Below are 21,513 nucleotides of genomic sequence, written 5' to 3'. Positions count from 1 at the left end.
ATTCTAATTAGAACTTTTACCTAGCATTGCCATCATAGGCATAAATGTACCCAAAACTGGACCAGAGGAACAGAGAATATGAAATCTCCAGACAAAATGGAAACCTATGTTTCCCTTTGTCAACTCGTGCGTTTCTGGGAAAAAAAACAGTAATTATACAGTAAAAGTTATCGCAGAGGTTGCAAATACATCAGTGAAAAAACTACTGGTAGTGACTTGCCTTGCTCTTTACCAAGTTATTTTAGAGAAAAAAAATCAATGAATGAGTTAAACGTAAATGTGAGGAGACTTCCTACAAATCACACGGTGATTCTTCTTACAATGTAATTGTAACAATCTAAATTACATTGTCATCGACATTTTTTAAGGGAGAGTCAAGCTCTCCAAGGACAAAATCACTACTGAAATTTCCTAACTTTATCAACTGGCCTATATTACAGGTGCTCATACTTCTAACATTTTTCCTACTGGTGTTAGTAAACCAGTAGGAAAAATGTATTGTATTAGTAAACGTGATATTAGTAAACATGAACTATGGAATGTATTCCATGCATTTCTTTTACTTACGTCTCTGATCTTCGACTTTTCCTTCTCAATCAGAATGTTTGACTGATACCAAGTGCTTTTGCATTAAGCAAAAAAATGTATTAGTAAATGTGATATTAGTAAACGTGAACTATGGAATGTATTCCATGCATTTCTTTTCCTCATGTCTCTGATCTTCGACTTTTCCTTCTCAGTCAGAATGTCTGACTGATACCAAGTGCTTTTGCATTAAGGCTTCAGGCAAAAAATTCTCAGTCAGCTAAGCAAGCCTGGGCAATCTGACGCTGTGGGAGGAAGAGACTTTCAAGATATTTGTTTATGGCCTCCTGAGTATTTTCCTCTTTTCACATCCTATCCGGAATTCAGGAAGGTAGTAAGGCCCCGAGCTTCTTTGCCTCGAGGGAGTATTCACATGTCCAAAGGAGGAAAGCAGAAGTTGCCTGCAAGATACTTCCCTTGTTGGTATTTGCAAGTGCCTAACCTCTCCAGAAGTCTCTGCTGGATTTCCTGAAGGAAAAAGAGAAGTGGGTTTGCCTCTGAGGGGAAAAGGTATTTTCCTTGAGGAAAATGAGAAATGTCTGTGCACCCTGCCCTCTTTTCCCTTTGAGTAGCCTGAGGATGTGACCACACATTTCCAGCTCATCAAAGACTCAAGTACCCAAGGGTTGAATGAAAGCAACAGAGTCCTGAATCTGAAGGACTCTGAACTAAGGCAGTGGGAGAGTCCACAGAACCCAGCAGGGGCGGATGTCGGAAGGGACCTCCCCAGGGCTTGGAGGCTATGTGAGGCCTCTGTACTTCCCTGGCAGCGGGTAGGGAACCACAGGGGAGGGGAGCCCCAGGAATGAATGAGGTTGAATTTCTTACATTGTGGAAAGGGAGACTCCAAGTCAAAATTCATTCAAGAAAGCAAAGAAATGTGATATTTTTGCACATTAGTTTGAGGACTAAGATTTATAGCCAGAACAATTGAATATGACTGCTAAAAAGCACAGAAAGGAAAATATACCGCCTCCTCCTACTGAAAAAGGGTAGTGATCCCTTCCACCAACAGCTGATATTCTTTAGAAAAAACCCAGTTGTTCTTGCTGTGGTGAATCATACACAAGAACTAGCTGTGTTCATCTGAGAATGTGATCTTGAAATACATATGAAGCATTTGGTGTACCAATGTGCATTTAAATATACAGTCCTATATCATTGCTCAAATCTTCCCCATTCATTCAAATAAGTATTTCCTTCCTCTCACTCATTCGTTCCCTGAGCTCAGACAGCATTTGTTCCCTGAGCACATTCCCTGTTATGTGTTCCCACATACCCTTTTACTTGCCTTTAATAATACTCAGTGCCCAACTTCTGCACTAGGCTGGAAAGGCCATAAGAGAAAGGGTTTGGAAAGGAATTATACTTTCTGGAAGACTGGCATCCCCATTGTTTGTTCAACTTCTAAAATACAGTGTAATGATGAGAAGAGTGAATAAAAATACTAACTACTTTCTATCCAAGAAGGGAAGCATTGATGCCAGTACGGCTTTTTTTTTTTCTTCAAAATTAAGGCAGAAATGGACTGCTGATATAGAAAAGGAAAGGGGAAATTTGTTCCAAGTACTTTCAGTTACTTATGGAGGACAGTTAGGTATTCTCCCTAATATTGGTTCATCGTGAGTAAACAAAGCCACAAAACAATGTTCATGGCTTCAAATTTAATTTATTTTCAATGAGACTATGATCCTTAGAGGATTTTTCTGGGTAGTTAAAAGATTGGGGAGATAATTTATTACAGACAGATATTGGTTATGAGTAATATTCTTACCAAAAGATAGCTATCAATATTTTATGCTTACTTTCTTTTCCCTAATTAAGGATCAATTCAGGTGTTTGGAATCTTTTTTTTTTTTTAATGAGGCTATTTTTAAGAGCAGTTTTAGGCTTACAGAAAGTTTAATTGTAAGGTACAGAATTACCATACATTCCTCTTTACAAACTCCCCACTGCCCATTGCCTTATTATTAACGTCTTGCATTAGTGTGGTACTTTTGTTACAATTCGTATGGATGCTTTATTGGGTTTTTTTTTAATATTTATTATTTGGCTGCACCGGGTCTTAGTTGCAGCATTTGGGATCTTTGGTTGAGGCAGGCGGGATCTAGTGAACCTGGGCTCCCTGCCTTGAGAACACAGAGTCTTCACCACTGGACCACTAGGGAAGCCCCTTGACGCATTATAGTTAACTAAAGTCCATAGTTTACATTAGGGTTTACTCTTTGTATTATACATCATATGGATTTTTGACAAATGTATAATGACATGTACCCGCCATTATAGTATCATACAGGATAGTTATACCTCCCTAAAAATGCCCTGTGCTCCTATTCACTCCTCCCTCCCCCTGGAATCACTTTTTAGCCTGGCAATGGGTATATCGTTGGTGCTCTTCTGGTCCTGATGGACAGTTCTATACAGAATTGGGCTCTGTTTTGTGTTCATGTTAGAATTATTGGGAGAAGGGTGTCATTGTCCAGGCAGAGAATATTGTCTAGAGGTTTTAATATCTGATTTGGACTTTAAATTTACACTTCCACTTGAGGCAAAAAAAAAAAAGAAAGGCAGAAAAAGAGTTACATCTGAACATAGTTAAGTTTTCCCTTGGAAGAAGGCAGATGAATAAATCAGGCAAAGTTTTTAACTTATCCCTGTATGTATTTGGAGCAAGACATTCTCCTTCCATGGAGAAAACAGTAAGAGCATCTGCATATATAGCTATAATATTTAAATGTCATAAAAATTTTTTCTCCTCTCTTTAAGATTAGTCTCATAAAATAGACCCTTACAGTTATTAAGAGTTTTTTGTGGTCATCTTACTCAACTCCTTGCCTTTAGAAATACATTCTACAAAGTTCAGAATTCATTTCATTGTTTGACATCCTTATGGTGAAAAACCTATCCAGGCACACCTAAATTTCATTTTGTGATTATATGCTTATTCCCTGCCTCAGTCTTAACTCCCAGAGAGAGAACCCTACTTTCTGTATAGCAAATTTTCACAAAGGTCACGATTGTTGTTAGGTTTGCTTCCATTTTTTTTTCTCATGGTTAAATGATTCTGGCTTCTTCACCTTTTCCCATCAGGTCTTACTTCCCATTCTTAAATTATCTTCATGGAAATGATGAGAAAACACGCAACATAAAGATGACAACTTAGTGTCCTGAAACTGGCCTCCAATGTGCCGGACCATTTCTAACATAAATATTCTCTGTGTCCACTGTGCTTTCTTCCAAAAAGGACTGCACCTTAATATTGCTGAGCTTTTGTTTAACGTGTAATTTAATCAACCAACATGAACAGCTAGCTCTACTTGTAAAACATAGATGGCTCTTGTCCTCATGGGGTTTATCATTTATTTGGAGTCATCCTGAACCATAAAAAGTGGACATAGGTGTTGAATGCAGACCTTGCATGTTATAAACATTCAGAGAAGGAAGCCTTCCCTGGCTAATTTGGGGGGGGTATTTCATGGAGTTTCCTAGAAGTAGCTGGGAAGTTTGGACAGAATTTGGATGGAAAGGGAGGGGAGGTGAAAATAGTGCAGACAAGGAGAACAAGAGCAAAGCCACAAAAGCGAACACCATAAAGTGAGTAAGGAAAGATGAGAAGGCCAGCCACAGCGAAGCAATGTTGAGAAGTGGGGCAGAGACAGTGGGGGCTGGTGAACAGCTTTGAAGTCAGTCAGAGGAGCTAATTTGAGACAGTAACAGGCAACAGGGAATTGTTGCAGGCTTAAAAACATTCCTAACTATTTTAACCCAACTCTTGTTACAAATGGTAGAAACAGCCAGTTTGGGCAGAAGGAGAAATCTAGTGATGTATAGATCCAAACCTAGGTAAGGAGACGAATACAGCTCTCTGGTCCTCAGACACCTCCAACAAAGGATGCAAATACCATTTAGGATGGTAAATTAGGATTTACCCTCTCTGTTTTCCTCATCTCTGCTTTGCTCTCATGTTTCTATGATATTAGAATCACAGTCACCAAAATTTTCTTGTTTGCCTTTCCCGTCAGAGAAGAACTGACTTTTCTCCTAATTCTAGGTAAAAGAAAAGAAGAACAAAAAATGCTGGAACTGCCTCTGGTTATCCCAGTAGGATCACATGCTCTCACCTGTAACCCAGGTAAAGAAGTACTATGGTTGGCAGCAATCCTTAGAGCTGCACAGTTGAGTTGGAGGCTGTGTTGGGAGGAGTAGTTCCCAAAGAAACATCGTATCTCCAGAAGAAGAAAAGAGGACAGGGCAGGAAACAGCAAGTGTCCTGTATAGTGACATTTGCTGTGTCATCATTCTCTATGAATAAAAAAGTAATGCAAGATTCTTTTGAAAACTGGGAATATATTGATCAAGCACAAAGAAGTACAAATTAAAATCACTTGAAGTTCTTAATGTAGAGATAATCAACCTGTTAACATTTGGGTTAGATAGAATAATGCCACCCCCCAAAAAAGATATCCACGTCCTAATTCCCAGAACTTGTGAATATGTTACTTTACATGGCAACAAGGATTTGCAGATGTCATGAAATTAAGGGTCTTGAGATGGAAAAATGTTTCTGAATTATCTAGATGGGCTCAATGTAATCACAATGGTGCTTATAAAAGGGAGGCAGGAGGGTTAGTGTCAGAAAGAGAGAGAGATTAGAAGATGCTATTCTGCTGGCTTTGAAGATGGAGGATGGGTCCATGAGCTAAGGAATGCAGGCAGCCTGTAGAAGCTAGAAAAGGCTAAATAAAAACAGATTCTCCCCAGAGCATCCAGAAGGGATGCAGCTCTGTCCACACCTTGATTTTAGCCAGCTGAGACTGATTTTGGACTTCTGATCTCCAACACTTTAAGTTAATAACTTCGTGTTTTTGTTTTTTTTAAAAAAAACTTCATCTCTTTTTCTTTTTTTTTAATGTTTTATTTTATTTATTTATTTGTGGCTACGTTGAGTCTTTGTTGCTGCACGCAGGCTTTCTCTAGTTGTGGTGAGCAGGGGCTTCTCTTTGTTGCAGTGTGCGAGCTTCTCATTGCGGTGGTTTCTCCTGTTGTGGAACACAGGCTCTAGGCCCATGGGCCTCAGCAGTTGTGGCACACAGGCTCAGTAGTTGTGGTGCACGGGCTCAGTAGTTGTGGCACACGGGCTTAGTTGCTCCACGGCATGTGGGATCTTCCCAGACCAAGGCTCGAATCCGTGTCCCCTGCATTGGCAGGCAGATTCTTAACCACTGCGCCAGCAGGGAAGCCCCTTCGTGTTGTTTAAAGTAACTGTGTTTATGGTAATTTTTTACAGCAGCAATAGGAAACCAATACAATGGATATGTATGTAATACAGTGGATGTAAATGTATACATGTATGTCTGTGGGTTGCGGTTTTCTGTTTTCAACCAAATCAAGATCATACAGTACTTGATGTTTTGTGATTTGTGTTTTTCAAAATAGAACTATTGTAATTGGGGGGGGTGTTTTTAACAGAAAAATGATACAGTGAAAATGGTCCTGGTAGTACTAGAGATTGGGTCAGAATATTATGCAGGGTGTTTCAAAGGGAGAAGAGAGAAGCCAGTGGGAGATAACCCGCAGACTTTTGCAAAACCCTAGTTTGAGATGATGAAAATCTTGAGAAGGATGGTAGCAAAAAGAACAGTGAAGAAGGGACAATTAGAGGCATTTGAAAAGCCTGACTGATGAAAATCAGTGACAGCACTTCGGTGATGTCATGTTCTTTGGCATAGACTTGCCTCAAGGCACATAACTGAACAAATGTTCTAGTGATCAGCTATTCATCTGTTTGCTTTGTTTGTTTTTCCATGACATATTTTTCAAATGACTTTTCCCAAGTGGTTCAAAGCATCATACAAATATGACATTGAGGCAGCAAAGGGAGAGAGTCATTTCTTAACTCACTCATCAATTCCCTAGATGAATTATCAAAGAAAAAAGAAGTGTTAAATGATAAATTTATAATAGTAGGAGAATCTAAATTGTTTTTGGTAAAATAACAGGACTTTGATACTTCTAATTGTTCCCCAAAAAGCACATTTTGCCTATGCAGTGCATATATACATTTTGACCACAAAGTCTAAAAACCTAGATAATGTTTTATTTTTTTACGGATTGAACACCCCTGATTACTTCTGAGATGCAAATCATCTGAAGCAAAGAACCACAGATGGATGTGCAGGGGTTAATGGAAAGACTACCTTAATACACCACGATCACTGCAATTTTGCATAGTGCACTGAATTATACATAGCGAACGAGGAACAACACGTTAAATATATCATGGAACGCCACTGAACACATCATGTATTATAATATCAATAAACCATTTATTATATGTATAATATCAATATATATGTATGTGTGTGTGTTTCCAGTCTTTATTTGCTGTTTCCAGTCTTTATGGCCACTAGGTGTATATGTATTTACCTCTTCAGCCTTGATTTCTCATCTTTGATGCAGTCCCTTCAATTCAACAAATATTTATTGGGTAGCTGCTATGTACTGAATTGTGTCCCCCTCCTGCCCAAATTCATATGTTGAAGCCCTAATCATCCCCTCATCTGGAATGCTTTCCCCTATTTATGGTGGCAACTCTAGACCTGGCAATACCCCATACTAAAGACATACTTGATGAAAGTTCACAGTCTGTCCCGTTCTTTCTCATTGCAGACATTTTTGGAGACAGGGTCTTTATAGAGGTAATTAAGTTAAAATAGGATCTTTAGAATGTACCTTAATCCAATATTCCTGGTGTCCTTGTAAAAAGAGGAAACTAGGGCTTCCCTGGTGGCGCAGTGGTTGAGAGTCCGCCTGCCAATGTAGGGGACGCGGGTTCATGCCCCGGTCCGGGAAGGTCCCACATGCCGCGGAGTGGCTGGGCCCGTTAGCCATGGCCGCTGAGCCTGCACGTCCAGAGCCTGTGCTCCACGACGGGAGAGGCCACAACAGTGAGAGGCCCATGTACCACAAAAAAAAAAAAAAAAAAAAAAAAAGAAAGGGGCTGTCTGCCAAACAAGGAGAGGCCTCATAAGAAACCAAGCCTGCTGACACCTTGATCTCAGCCTCCTGGACCTCTAGCCTCCAGAACTGTGAGAAAATAAATTTCTGCTGCTTAAGCTACCCAGTCTGTGGCACTTTATAATGGTAGCCCTAGGAACTAATACAGCAATCTACTATGAGTTAGACACTCTGACAAAAGACAGAGACTAGATATTCGCCAATAGAAAAGACACAGTTCTTAGCCTTGAGGACAATCTAGTTCTTGATTTCCAGCAACCTAAACACCAGATCCACTTGAATGTCTCACCATTATGTACTTCAAATGCCACTTGTCCAAAACTGTGGCTTCCCTTGTAGGGAGCAGGCTTTACTTTCTAGAGTACAGAAGGGTTCTAGCTCTTCCCTGTGGCCTCCCTCAGCACAGTGCCTTGAACCTGAGAGGCACTCAGTACCTATCTGTTGCTGTAGCAATGATATCAGTCCTCTGCTTTCAGCATTCTTCCAGCCTAGAAATCCTGGAGTCATCTTGCACTCTTCCTCTCCTTCACAGCTTTGTCCACTCTGTTACCTAGGCTTGTCAGTTTTTCCAAGTATATTTTAGTTTCCCTCCTTTCTCATTCCTCGTCACTTCACATGTGGATTAATACAACCAGCTCTCCAATTGTTTCTCTTACTCCAACTTATTTTTCAAAATGTTGCCAGATGTTTCTCAATCATCCCTCTCATCCTTTAATTTGACAAACACTGCTGAACTTTTCTACGTACAAGATGCTATGCAAGGCGCTGGAGAAAACACACATGTGAATAAGACATAGTCTCTGTCCTTTGATGAACTCACGGTCTTTTGGAGGAGTCAGACACATGTGCAAAAATTCCAGTACCAATGTGCAAAGTTTTGGGGAGCACATAGTTGCAGCAAATAACATTTTTCCAGAGGAACTGGGGAGAAAGGAGGAGACATTAGAACTGTAATGAATAGGAGCAGAACAGACAGAGAAAGGGGACAGGACATTCCAGACAGAGAAAATTCATAATTACAAAGGCTCAGAGTTGGGGACATGGCTGGCACATTCAAGAACAGACTTGATTACTTCCTCTACTGCACGGTTTCCCAAATCTACTGCTTGGTCACCAAGGGCCTTCATAATCCATCTTTCTTTCATCTCATTCTTCCTAGATAGACCTCTTCAGCTCTAATGAAACCACTTTCCCCATTGTTTACTAAAAATAACCTGCTTCTTTCTGCTTGATGTATTTGTTACACCACCCACACACCTGGAATGCTTTTGCCTCTTTACAGTGCAACTCTAGACCTGGCAATACCCCACACTAAAGGAATACTTGATGGAAGTTCACGGTGTGCCCTGTTCTTTCCCATTGCAGACATTTTTGAGATGGGCATAAATTTTTAGTTTATTATTAGGCACTAAAGACAAGTCATTCGCTTTCAATTAGTATGTGTAGCTAATACTAGTAGTGGTAGTTTAATTATTGAGCTTGAAAGCTGGCTTAGCACTCTGTAACATGTGTGTAGTCAGAGAATTTCTGAGTTCCAGTTGGTTGAATTCATTTGTGGTCTGACTGTGGACGTCAGAACACTCACAAGGGAGCAGGTTATGATAACTGTTCTTGCATAATAGTTGGTGTTTGTTCTAGGCAAATATCTGGCAATGTCCAGTTCTACAGATTTTATAGATAAAATGCCCCCCAAATGAACTACTCTTTAAAAATATCTACTGTAACTTCAAAAATATATATTACAAAGGATATGTAATACTCTATTTACTATATATTCATATTATATAGGGCATGAAAATCCTACATGTATGAAAGAAGCAGAAACACCTTTATAGGCAAAGATCAAGTGTTCTGCAGTTGTTAATGTTTGACTGGTAGGGGTGAGATGTACCTAGGATGGGCCATGCGAGGCTCTTGCCTCACCCTATAATCTCCCCTTGGCATTCAGATTCTGAGTACCAGCTAAGTCTCACTTCTTCCATGAAGTCATCTTAACCTGCTCCAACCCCAGTCATTTCTCTCTTCTCATAACTCCTATTGTACTGTATCTGTATCTGAGCTGAGTACTTCGTTGTTTGCTGATTATTTCATGTGTTCTTGCCTTGTCTCATCAACAGTTTCTTGAATGCAGAAATCCTTTTTAAAATTAAAATTAACTTTAAAAAAATCAATTTTATTTATTTATTTATTTTTGGCTGTGCTGGGTTTTCATTGCTGCGCGCGGGCTTTCTCTAGTTGTGGTGAGTGGGGGCCACTTTTCATTGCGGTGTGTGGGCTTCTTATCGTGGTGGCTTCTCTTGTGGAGCACGGGCTCTAGGCGCACGGGTTTCAGTAGTTGCGGCACGTGGGCTCAGCAGTTGTGGCTCACGGTTCTAGAGCACAGGCTCAGTAGTTGTGGCTCACGGGCTTAGTTGCTCCGCGGCATGTGGGATGTTCCTGGACCAGGGCTCGAACCCATGTCCCCTGCATTGGCAGGCGGATTCTTAACCACTGCACCACCAGGGAAACCCTAACTTTATCCTTATTAAATAATATACACTTTGTGTGTTATCTTCAACATTTTGTTTTAGAGATTTATCTTCACAAATATTGATTTAGTTCATTCATTTTAATTGCCAATTAAAGAAAACACATTCATCATTAAAAGACAAAGAAATAAAAGAAAGCACCATAATCATACCACTCTGCAATAAACATTTTTGTCTTCCTATTGTATTTCCTTCTAGATTTTTCCTATATATTTTTTCATGAGTTCATATTGTATGTAGTGTTTGTAATTTTTTTATTGATTAACATATTGTGAACACATTTTCATATAAAAAATGATTCTTTTAGAAATCATCATTTTCATAAACTCGTTGCTGGATATTTAGGGGATTTCAAATTATTTGCTGTCATCCCATATTATCCTAACTGATGTTTTGTTCTTACTCCTTGGAATAAATTCATAGAAGAGAAACTGTTTGATCAAAGAGATGCACATTTTAAACTATTTTATCTAGTGGTAAACTACCCTCCAGAAAAAGGTTGTAACAGTTTATATTCCCACCTGCAGGATACGAGAGTGTGTTTCTTTTCATCCTTGCCAACAATAGGTGGGGTCATTTTAGAAAATCAGAGACTATTTCTTATATTTCTCTAGTACTCCTTAAAGTGATTCAACAGAGCTGGGGACACAGTGGACACTAAGGAAATAGTTCTAATATATTAATTAATAAGTAGTGTTCTTCCCACTATGTATAACTACTGATTTAAGTAAAAAATTATTCATTATAATTTTGATGGTCCTTGGTCTGTCTACTATAAATTAATACAGCATTTAGAAATGAAGCAAATATTTTATGAATTACTGAATCATAAATATAGCAGTGATAACTAGTTTCATAGAAACTATTCTTAAAATGAAAGCTGTGGGCTTCCCTGGTGGCGCAGGGGTTGAGAGTCCGCCTGCCGATGCAGGGGGCACGGGTTCGTGCCCCGGTCTGGGAAGATCCCACATGCCGCGGAGCGGCTAAGGCGGTGAGCCATGGCCGTTGAGCTTGCGCGTCCGAAGTCTGTGCCCCGCAACGGGAGAGGCCACAACAGTGAGAGGCCCGCGTACCGCAAAAAAGAAAAGAAAAAAAAGAAAAGCTGTCCTATCGTTCTAAGAAGTATCTTGGGAACAAACAACTCATCTCATTTTTCTAAGAATAGGAAGTACTAAAACTTCCCCTCTGGGAAATAGGACTGTGAAATTAGGATATAAAAACCTTCTCATCCATCAGCTATTAGAGTTTTAAGAATCAGGGGAATTGTGCCAGAGAGGAAGTCAGAACCTCGTGTGGATTTTCATAGTCTCAGCATATTTTAGAACCTGTCCTTTCCTTCAGTATGAAGCAGGGGAAATCAACACTAAAATTTCTGGGGAGAGTTTTAATATTTCTATCCATTTGTGAAAGTTCTTTTTATTTAAAGCTACCTCAGGGCTAGTGCAGATAGATGGATGTCCTATTTATTGTTAGGTGATTTCATTCTACAAGGCTCCTGCTGAATTATCAGAAAGATCATACTAAGGTAATAATTGGCTCCACTTTTTCCAATGTACAAATCTTCTCATCTTACATAGAGTACTAATCATTCAAAATTAGCATAGCTTTAAAAATTACTGATTTGAAACTTCATTTAAATGGATATATCTTATAATTCTTTTATAGTATCTTTCTCTCCAGGATCGGTTGAAGGTACTGGAATGTGTTTGTAGCTTATAAAGCATTATGTAGTGCAAAGAACATGTGAGTGGGGTCAGAAGATATGGATTCTAACCCAATATCTTCCAGCAATGGCTATTTAACTTTAGGCAAGTCACTTCAGCTCGAGGGTCCATAGTCTTCTCTACTATAAACCAAAAATCTGGCTTAGGTCAGCATTCCCCGTGGTGTGTTCTATGGAACACATGTCCTATGAGATATTCCATTGAAAAAAGCATTTCATGGTCGAATGCATTTGGGAAACGCTGCGAATTTCTAAGCTGACAGTTACCTCTTAGAAATTCACAGTTTATATTAACATATTAAAACTACTGAAAACCCCTCTCATTTAGAAACCTGTCGAACTTTAACATTTCTCATTTATTTGATTAAAGGGAATTGTTATTTTTTTGGAATCACACCTACCAAAATCCTGTGAAACTAGAGTTCCAAAGAACACACTTTGGTAAATGATGGATTAAGATTCTTTGAGATGGCTGGATGTGTATTACTACTCTTTCTCATACAGGTATTCAGCCAGTCCCCTGAAACATGCTCTTCCTTCTGGGGTCTTTATTTCAGCGAAAGCCACCACTGCCATCCAGTCTGTCTCCCAAACCAGAATCCTGAGGGTCATCCCAAGTGTCTCCCTCTTATTTACTCCCTCATATCCAATCATACATCAAATCCTGTGGATTCCACCTCGTTATTATTTCTCCCATCTAGTCCCTCCTCCCCATTTCACTGCCTCTGCTTTTATGGAGACTGGCAACTTATCTCTTCTGGGTTGTTGCCATCACCTCCTAGTTTACTCTTGCCCCCAGTCTGGTTTCCCTGGTCTCCAAAACACAAACCCAGGTGGGGCTTAAAATACTCCAAAGATTTTATTTTTATTTATTAATTATTAATTAAAATATTCCAAAGGTTTTTTGTATTATTTATTATTATATTTCCCAAAGTATCAAGTTCAAACTCCTTAGTTTAGCACATGAGCCCCTTTGTTGATAAGATCTTTCTACCTTTTCCGCCCACCGCTTTGACCCTTCTCTGTACGCATCCTGACAAAATGGAACTACATGCAGAGCCTCCAAGGCATGGTGCTCTTTGATGCCTCTATACCTGCCCTTGTCTGGAATGCCTGTTTCCTCCTTCTTCACCTGGCTAGCTCCTCTCTGTCCCTGAACATTCAGTTCAAGAATCCCCTCCCCCCAGGGAGGCTTTCCGACCTGGGAAAGGACTCCATATTCCAATTGTGATTTCTTTGCCACCTTTACTCACTAGACGGTGTGCTTTTTGAGGGCAGGAACCGTCTTGTCTTGTGTTTCTTGTCTTTGCATTCCTAGGCCTTAGTTGAAGCTCAATAAACCCTTGTTGAATAAATGAATGATTTTATGGTTTAAAGGAACTGATGAGAACCCGCTCACTTTTCTCAATGGCTGAAAGTGACTGTTTTCTTTTCTTTTCTTTTTTTTTTTTTTGCGGTATGCGCGCCTTTCACTGTTGTGGCCTCTCCTGTTGCGGAGCACAGGCTCCGGATGCTTAGGCTCAGCAGCCATGGCTCACGGGCCCAGCCGCTCCGCGGCATGTGGGACCCTTCTGGACTGGGGCACGAACCTGTGTCCCCTGCATTGGCAAGTGGACTCTCAACCACTGTGTCACCAGGGAAGCCCGTGACTGTTTTCTAATTAGCCTTGACCAACCTGAGCACTGAGAGGAGAGAGAGTTAGCTTCCCTGGTGGTGCAGTGGTTAAGAATCCGCCTGCCAATGCAGGGCACACGGGTTTGAGCCCTGGTCCGAGAAGATCCCACATGCCGTGGAGCAACTAAGGCCGTGCACCACAATTACTAAGCCTGTGTTCTAGAGCCCACAAGCCACAACTACTGAGCCCGTGTGCCACAACTACTGAAGCCTGCGTGCCTAGAGCCCGTGCTCTGCAGCAAGGGAAGCCACCGCAATGAGAAGTCCGCACACCACAAGGAAGAGTAGCTCCCGATCACTGCAACTAGAGAAAGCACATGGGCAGCAATGAAGACCCAACACAGCCAAAAAATAATTAATTAATTAAATTAAAAATAAATAAATTAATTAAAACACTCAATGGTCTATTTTTTAAAGGTTTCGACGAAGTGAATATCTTCCCTGTGCAGTTATCACACAGCCTTGTTATAGCATTTGATGAGAATACGGCGTTACTATGTTTTGCGCTCAGGTATGTATAATTCCAACAAACCTGGTCATGAGGGATACAGGGTGAGAAGCTATAGACACACTTGTATGAATTATCACTTAAAATGTTTAAAGCATTTGTTAATTTAAAAATATTTATTGTGCAAGGTACTATGCTAGACATTATGGCAGATATAAGGATGAATAAACTATTGTATTACATTCATTAGAAAAGATCATAATTTATTGAAATAATTATAATTAGAGGTAATGAATGATGAATTCCACAAGAAAGGAACAGAAGGCTATAGGAATTGGTCAGCAGCAGCATCTTCATTTATATGAGATAACATTATTCTACACAAGAATATTAAAGCGACTTCTAGACTTAAAATACAAAACTGCAGTTATGTATCTAAAGTACAGATATCTCAAGTGTGAAATGCAACTAGTGACTGTATTGTATGGTTCTAAATACCAGTTTGAAACAGATTATGTACCAGTTTGGAACAGACTGTGCAAAAGAGACCAAACCACTTCAAAGTCCTCAAGAATATCTGAAAGAAGGAATGTAATTAACCAATCCAGGATTTGGCCCCAGGACAGAGAAATGAACACTCTGGTTCTTAGAAAGGGAGCCAGGATCTCAAAAATGTACAGTAATTTTTTTGTGAAAATTCCAGATACAGATACTCTTACTTAGCAAGCAGATGGGAAGACATGGAAAAGGAATATTCACTGCAACAAATTCCAGGTCACACTCCGGATTTGTTAATCGTTTCAATGCTGTCAACAAATTTGCTTGTCATGTAGCCAGGCAAAAATGATTTAATTCTAGTTTTTTCTTCCTTTAATCAACTTTAGAAGGTCAAAATAAAGATATAAATTAAAATTGAAGTCCAAGTCAAGCCTACATCAAATTAAGCAGCATCTGAGTAACTTAGAGCTTGGTGATAAAGAATAAAGTAAGGTGCTATCACCTTACTCCTAAACCATTTCAGTAAGGGGTGTGTATGTGTGACAGAAATTAAGAACGCAAGATAAGCAAATTGCAAAGCTAAAAAGTAATCGAAGATAAGTGAAATGTCCAATTTCTAAAAGCTTCCTAAAAGAGTGCATGAAACTGCAGAGAGAGTCATTGGCCAGAATGTGATTTCCTAAAAAAGGCCTCACGCTGCAACAACGGTCAGTTTAAGTGCCTAAGGCCTCATCTGATGGGTTGCTGGAGTCCTGGAATACTCCAGCAGGAAGGCGCACGCATACAAGTCCTTGACAGATGTGCTCAAGGCTTCACTGTGTCCCAGGGCCCTCGGAGAGAGGCCGCTGGACCTGCTTCCAAGGAAAAGAGAGCAGGGGTGGGACAGCACCGTAATTTTCCTCCCTCACTCATTCATTCTCCGATTCACTGGTTCCTGGAGGCGGTTCCCAGGGACGCGCGGAGGAAAGGCGGAGCGCGGGCGGCCCCAGCTGGGTGCGGTCAGGCGCCTGGGGCTGGGGGTGAGCCTGGCGGGCCAGGGGGCGCGGACGGCGGGCGCCCGGGAGGGGCGGGCTCGGCTGCCTGCGCCGGAAGTGAGTGGCGGGTGGCGGGTGGCGGGCGGGAGTGGGGGGAGCGAGCTGTAGGGCTCCAGTCGGTCAGCCCGGCGGCCGTCCGGCCCTCAGCCCCGCCTTCTGCGTCTCGGCCGGACGCGGCTGCATTCGGATCCGCAGCCGCTGGGCGCTGCGGCCGCTCCGCCCGCAGCGCGCTCCGCCCAGCCCCCGCCGCCGCTGCCAGGGCGGTCGGTCAGTCAGTCAGTCACGGAGCGCGCGGCGCGGGAGCTGCGGACCTTCGCGGCGTCTCCGGAGAAGGAGCGCCGCGCCTGGGGAGGAGGCGGCGGCGGCGACTGGACGAGCGCGAGTGGCGGCTGCCCAGCCCGGGGCCGCCCCGGAGCCGGGCCCGCCGGAGGACCGAGCCGTTGCCACGGTGAGTGCTCAGCCTCGCTCTCGGGCCCGGCCGGGCGCGAGGCTGGGAAGCGCTGCCGTCGCTCCCGCCTCCATTTTCCCGGCGCCCGGCCCCGCCATCCGGGCGCGGTGCGGACGGCCGAGCTTGGGGCGGGGTCGCGGCCGCGGCCGGGGCCGGGGCTGGTCGGACCTTGCCCGGCAGGCGGCCGGCCGGTGTTTGGGGGTCGGCGGGGCCTGGGCTGTACCCTGCGCCCCTGGGGGCCGTGACGGAGGGAGACAATGAGATGCAGGGCCGCCTGGGGAGGGTGCGGTTGGGCTTCTCCGACCCGGCACCGGGGACTGGTGGCCCGGGACCGCGGGAAGGAAAGGACTATTCCCCCGACTAGCCACAGAAACCAGTGATTCGGTGTCTGGGGTTCCCCGGGTTTCAGTGCTCCCCATCTTTCGTAAATGAGTTCAGTGCAGAGATTTAGGAAGGCGGGGCACCTTCTTGTCTTCTTTCTAATTAAGCAGGCTGAGTAATTGCTCCATTGCTCTTGAGCCCATCTCTTCTGCGTCTGTTTGCATTCCCGCCGGAAATCCAAACTGCAGTTCATGCGGGGGGGAGGGGGGGAGAAGGAAGGCAGTTCAACAGCATTAGGATGCCTTCGTTTTAAGACGATTTGAAAGATGTGGTTTCTTATTCAGGCGGAGTCTTAGGGTGTCCCCGCGGTGTGAGCTGGAAACCGCGTAAGTCATTGCTTGTAAGCATGAAGACGTGGCTTAGTATGAAATAAGAGCTTTGGGGAAGGGTGTCAGCGTTACATCAAATGTGACTTGTTTGTGTGTATCTCATATATTCTGTGGGAAGGGCAATTGGGGAAATCTGAGCGAATTGACCAGTTCTTCACTTAGCCTCCAGATAAGGGTTGGTGTTGTCGGCAGCATTTGTCTTGGTGATGTGGCGAGCTGCCTCTGTGTGTGAAGTCCGCGGTAAAGGAACAGTAAAGGTAACCAACCGGCTAGGGATGGGGCGTGATGGGGTTATTAAAGTGGTGGTAGTGAGACCGTAGGAATATTAAATTCAGCAAGTATTTATGGAATACCTACTATCTGTTAGGCAGGGTGGGGGACATAAAGTGAACAAGAATGCAGCGTATAGCGGTGGAAAGAGCTCTTTGAAGCCAGGGAAACCAGGGGCGCCGTAAGCACTGGAATTGGCTGGTAGTGTGACGTTGGATAAGCTGTTGAACTCTCAACAGTACGGTTCTCCATCAGTAAAATGGGAGTAACTAAGACCACCTGCTTACCTCCCGAGATGGCTGCCAAAGGATTTAATGAGATAATGTATGCAAAATGCCTAGCACCTGGCAGGGCACCACGGTGTTTTTAACAAATGTTAATTCCTTTTCTCTCTAGCCTACTGCTCCTGAGATTTTCTTGGGGGAAGGTGGGAGAAGAAGTGAATGTAGGTAATTGTAATGCAATGCATTATATAATAAAATGTTGAAGGAGAGGTGCAAAATGGGGAAGTGAAGAGGCGAGGGAATAATTCTAAATTGGGAGCACTGGGGGGAAATTCATGGAAGCTGTGGCATTTAAGTGGAACCTTTAAGGATGGATAGGATTTCAGCTGATGTAGATGGGCAGGGTGAGGACATTCCTAGTAGAGGTGGAGGAATTGAGGAGGAAGAGCAATGGGGGAAGGGCAAAATTAGAGACACTCAAAGGCTTTTTAGCTCTTGTTGAGTCTGACCTTCAAAGATTGTCTCTGTTATTTTGCTTTCTGTGTTGTGAATTTACCAGAAACTAGATTTAGTCTATTCAAGTAAGTACAGAAATGTCTACAAAGCTCAATACATGATTTTTTTGGATAAGACATTTTGTGGTATTTGGACTGCTTCTCTCTCCTGTTTGAATTTAATAAAGAATTATTTGTAGCTAGTTCCTTGTATGAATAATAGTTCTATTTGGCAGAAAAAGCCGCTGATATGTCAGAGTCAGAGGTCTTACTAAGATTATATAGTAACTGGCTGAAAGATATGGAGTAGTGGGCACATATTGGGTGTGTCTCAAACTCTTGATCAGTATTGTTTGTTTTCACAAATATTTTAACACTTAATTTTCGGGAGGAGTGTTTTTAACCACTGTCTTGTCTTTGAAAAGAATTAAAATGGCTTTTCTTTTGGTTTTGCTACCTTTTGGTTCCCACCCCATGCGTAATTATTTATTAGATTAGCATGGTGGATGGCTATCACAATATTATTCACAGATACTTGGACACACATTATAAAATCTCATGACTTTGCCTTGGTTCTGAAGTAGTTGAATGTCAACATTAGTATTGTTGATCTCAAACACTTATTTTAGGAAAATTAATATTAGCAAAACAAGATATGTGACCTCAAGCAAATCACTTTTCTTGGACTCTCAATTCCTTTACCTATAAAGTGAGAAACTTGGGTTAAATCACTGGTTTTCAATCTGTGTTTTACTGAACTCTAGAACTTTGAAGAGGACCTTCAGGTGTTTGAGTTTAATTGCATTAAAATGTGTTTTAAACCCAGAATAATTTTTTTTTTTTTTTTTTTTTTTTTTTTGCGGTACGCGGGCCTCTCACTGTTGTGGCCTCTCCCGTTGCAGAGCACAGGCTCCAGACGCGCAGGCTCAGCGGCCATGGCTCACGGGCCCAGCCGCTCCGCGGCATGTGGGATCCTCCCGGACCAGGGCACGAATCGGCAGGCGGACTCTCAACCACTGCGCCACCAGGGAAGCCCGCAACTACTTTTTGAGATGCACTATTTTAAGTGCTTTACATGTATTGACTTATTTCATCCTTGCTATAATCCCGTGCTGTAGGTTCTGTTAATACGTGAAAAAACAGGCACAGACTACAGAGCTATAAAGTGGCAGAGCTGGGTTTGAAAGCAGGCAGCATAACTCTTAAGCTTGTGTTCTTAACTACATTCCTATATTGCCACCATAATAAATAACACGCAATTTTTTTTATTCTGGTAAAATATACAACATAAAATTTACCATTTTAACCATTTTGAATTGTACAGTTCAGTGGTATTAAGTACATTCACATAGTTGTGCAGCCATCATCACTATCCATCTCTAGAACTTTTTCATCCTCTCAAACTGAAACTCTACCCATTAAACATTAACTCCCCACCCCCTTTCCCTCTGGCCCTTGGTAACCACTTTTCTACTTTGTCTCTGCGATTTTGACTACTCTAGATACTTCATATAAATGGGACCATGCAATATTTGTTTTTGTTTTGTATCTGGCTTATTTCACTTAGCACGGTATCTTTTTTTGAATATCAAATTTATTTTTATTTATTTTGGGGGGGCATAATTTAACCTTTTATTTTATTTTTTTCTTAACCTCTTTATTGGAGTATAATTGCTTTACAATGGTGCGTTAGTTTCTGCTGTATAACAAAGTGAATCAGCTATACGTATACATCTATCCCCATATCCCCTCCCTCTTGCGTCTCCCTCCCACCCTCCCTATCCCACCCCTCTAGGTGGTCACAAAGCACTGAGCTGATCTCCCTGTAGCACAGTATCTTTAAGGTTCATCCACGTTGCAGCATGAATCAGAGTTTCATTACTTTTTAAGGCTGAGTAATATTGCATTGTATGTATATACCACATTTTGTTTATTCATCTGTAGGTGGACATTTGGTTGTTTCCACCTCTTAGCTGTTGCAGTACTGCTCTGAACATTGGTGTACACATATCTACTCAGGTCCCTGCTTTCACTTCATTGGGGTATATACCCAGAAGTGGAATTGCTGGATCATATGGTAATTCTGTGTTGGATTTTTGAGGAACTGCCACACCATTTTCTACAGCAGCTGCAGCATTTTACACATTTACAGCTGCAGCCAGCACAAGGGTTTCAGTTTCTCCACATCCTCACCTCAACACTTGTCATTTTCTGTGTTGATAATAGCCATCCTAATGAGTGTGAAGTGGTATCTCATTGTGGTTTTGATTTGTATCTTTCTAATGATTAGTGATGTTGAGCATCTTTTCATGTACTTTTTGGCCATTTGCGTATATCTTCTTTGTAGAAATGTCTATCCAAGTCCTTTGCCAATTGAAAAAATCGGGTTTTGCTGTTGTTGAGTTGTGGCAATTCTTTATATACTCTAGATATTAATCTCAGATCCATGATTTACAAATATTTTCTCTTATTCTGTGGGTTGCCTTTTCACTCTGTTGATAGTGTCCTTTTTTTTTTTTTTTTTTTTTTTTTTTTTGCGGTATGCGGGCCTCTCACTGTTGTGGCCTCTCCCGTTGCGGAGCACAGGCTCCGGATGCGCAGGCCCAGCGGCCATGGCTCACGGGCCCAGCCGCTCCGCGGCATATGGGATCCTCCCAGACCGGGGCACGAACCCGTATCCCCTGCATCGGCAGGCGGACTCTCAACCACTGCGCCACCAGGGAGGCCCAGATAGTGTCCTTTGATGTATAAAAGTTTTTCATTTTAATGATGTCCACTTCATCTATTTTTTCTTTTGTTGCCTGTGCTCTTGGTGTCCAAGAAATCATTGCCAAATCCAACATCATGAAGCTTTTCCCCTGTGTTTTCTTCTAAGAGCTTTATAGTTTTAGCTATTATATTTAGCTCTTTGATCCATTTTGAGTTAATACTTGCATATGGTTTTAGGAAAGGGTACAACTTCATCCTTTTGCTTGTGGATATCCAGTTTTTCCAGCACCATTTTTGAAAGAACTGTCCTTTCCCCGTTGAATGGTCTTGGCACCCTCGTGTACATATATATAAAATTTTCTCACATTGAAAACAGTAGTGCTGCATTGGTTACACCTACTTAATTGGGGAGGGAGGAAGCATTCCTTAGAATAAAGCTTCTTTTACTATCTCTGATTATTTATGAATTTGAAATGGGTAAGGAAAGTTGTAGTTTGCAGTAAGTTTTTAAAAAATTCAGTCCTGTGCATGTCTATTCATATAGAATTGTCTAAACAGTACATTACTATGGCATATAAACTGCGTTTGGTTAAATGGCAGGCAAGACTCAAGCCCATTCCTTTGGGGGTATACTCATCCTGTGTAAGTGAATTTGTTTAGTAACAAATGAACATGTAACACTAAGTCCTGATATCATGCTACAGTATAGATGTTTTACAGCTCATTGCAAGTTTTAGGTTTTTCTTGTTTGCCTTGTAAGCAGTTTTTAGATATTGTTACTCATTTTGAAAGAAAAAAATTCTTATTGGGCTTCCCTGGTGGCGCAGTGGTTGAGAGTCCGCCTGCCGATGCAGGGGACACAGGTTTGTGCCCCCGTCCGGGAAGATCCCACATGCCGCGGAGCGGCTGGGCCCGTGAGCCATGGCCGCTGAGCCTGCGCGTCCGGAGCCTGTGCTCCGCAATGGGAGAGGTCACGGCGGTGGGAGGCCCGCGTACCGCAAAAAAAAAAAATTCTATTTAAAAAATTTCTCAAATCAATTTAATTGAAGCATATCCTGAAACTGCAAAACCATTAAAAGCTACTAAGAAAACAAAACAAGTGCTGCTACCTACTTGCAACTACTTATCTGAGTGAAATAAAAACAAAATTT

At 42.0% G+C, this 21,513-nt stretch overlaps 1 protein-coding gene across 5 annotated transcripts in view; it reads left to right on the top strand.

The window, feature by feature from the left end:
* The first annotated feature begins 15,614 nt into the window (after nucleotides 1-15,614).
* The window catches only part of RAPH1 (Ras association (RalGDS/AF-6) and pleckstrin homology domains 1), a 90,284-nt gene continuing 84,385 nt past the window's right edge, over nucleotides 15,615-21,513 (top strand). For 2 of the 5 annotated variants that reach the window (XM_081241921.1, XM_081241919.1), the window contains exon 1: nucleotides 15,615-15,955. The gene's annotated coding sequence lies outside the window, so the exon portion shown is untranslated. The remainder of the gene's footprint in view (nucleotides 15,956-21,513) is intronic. The other 3 variants (XM_081241920.1, XM_081241922.1, XM_081241923.1) reach the window with 3 other exon arrangements.

Source organism: Mesoplodon bidens, assembly GCF_964165515.1.
Source record: "Mesoplodon bidens genome assembly, chromosome: 8".
Taxonomy (NCBI): Eukaryota; Metazoa; Chordata; class Mammalia; order Artiodactyla; family Ziphiidae; genus Mesoplodon; species Mesoplodon bidens.
This window is presented reverse-complemented; position numbering and strand designations above follow the sequence as displayed.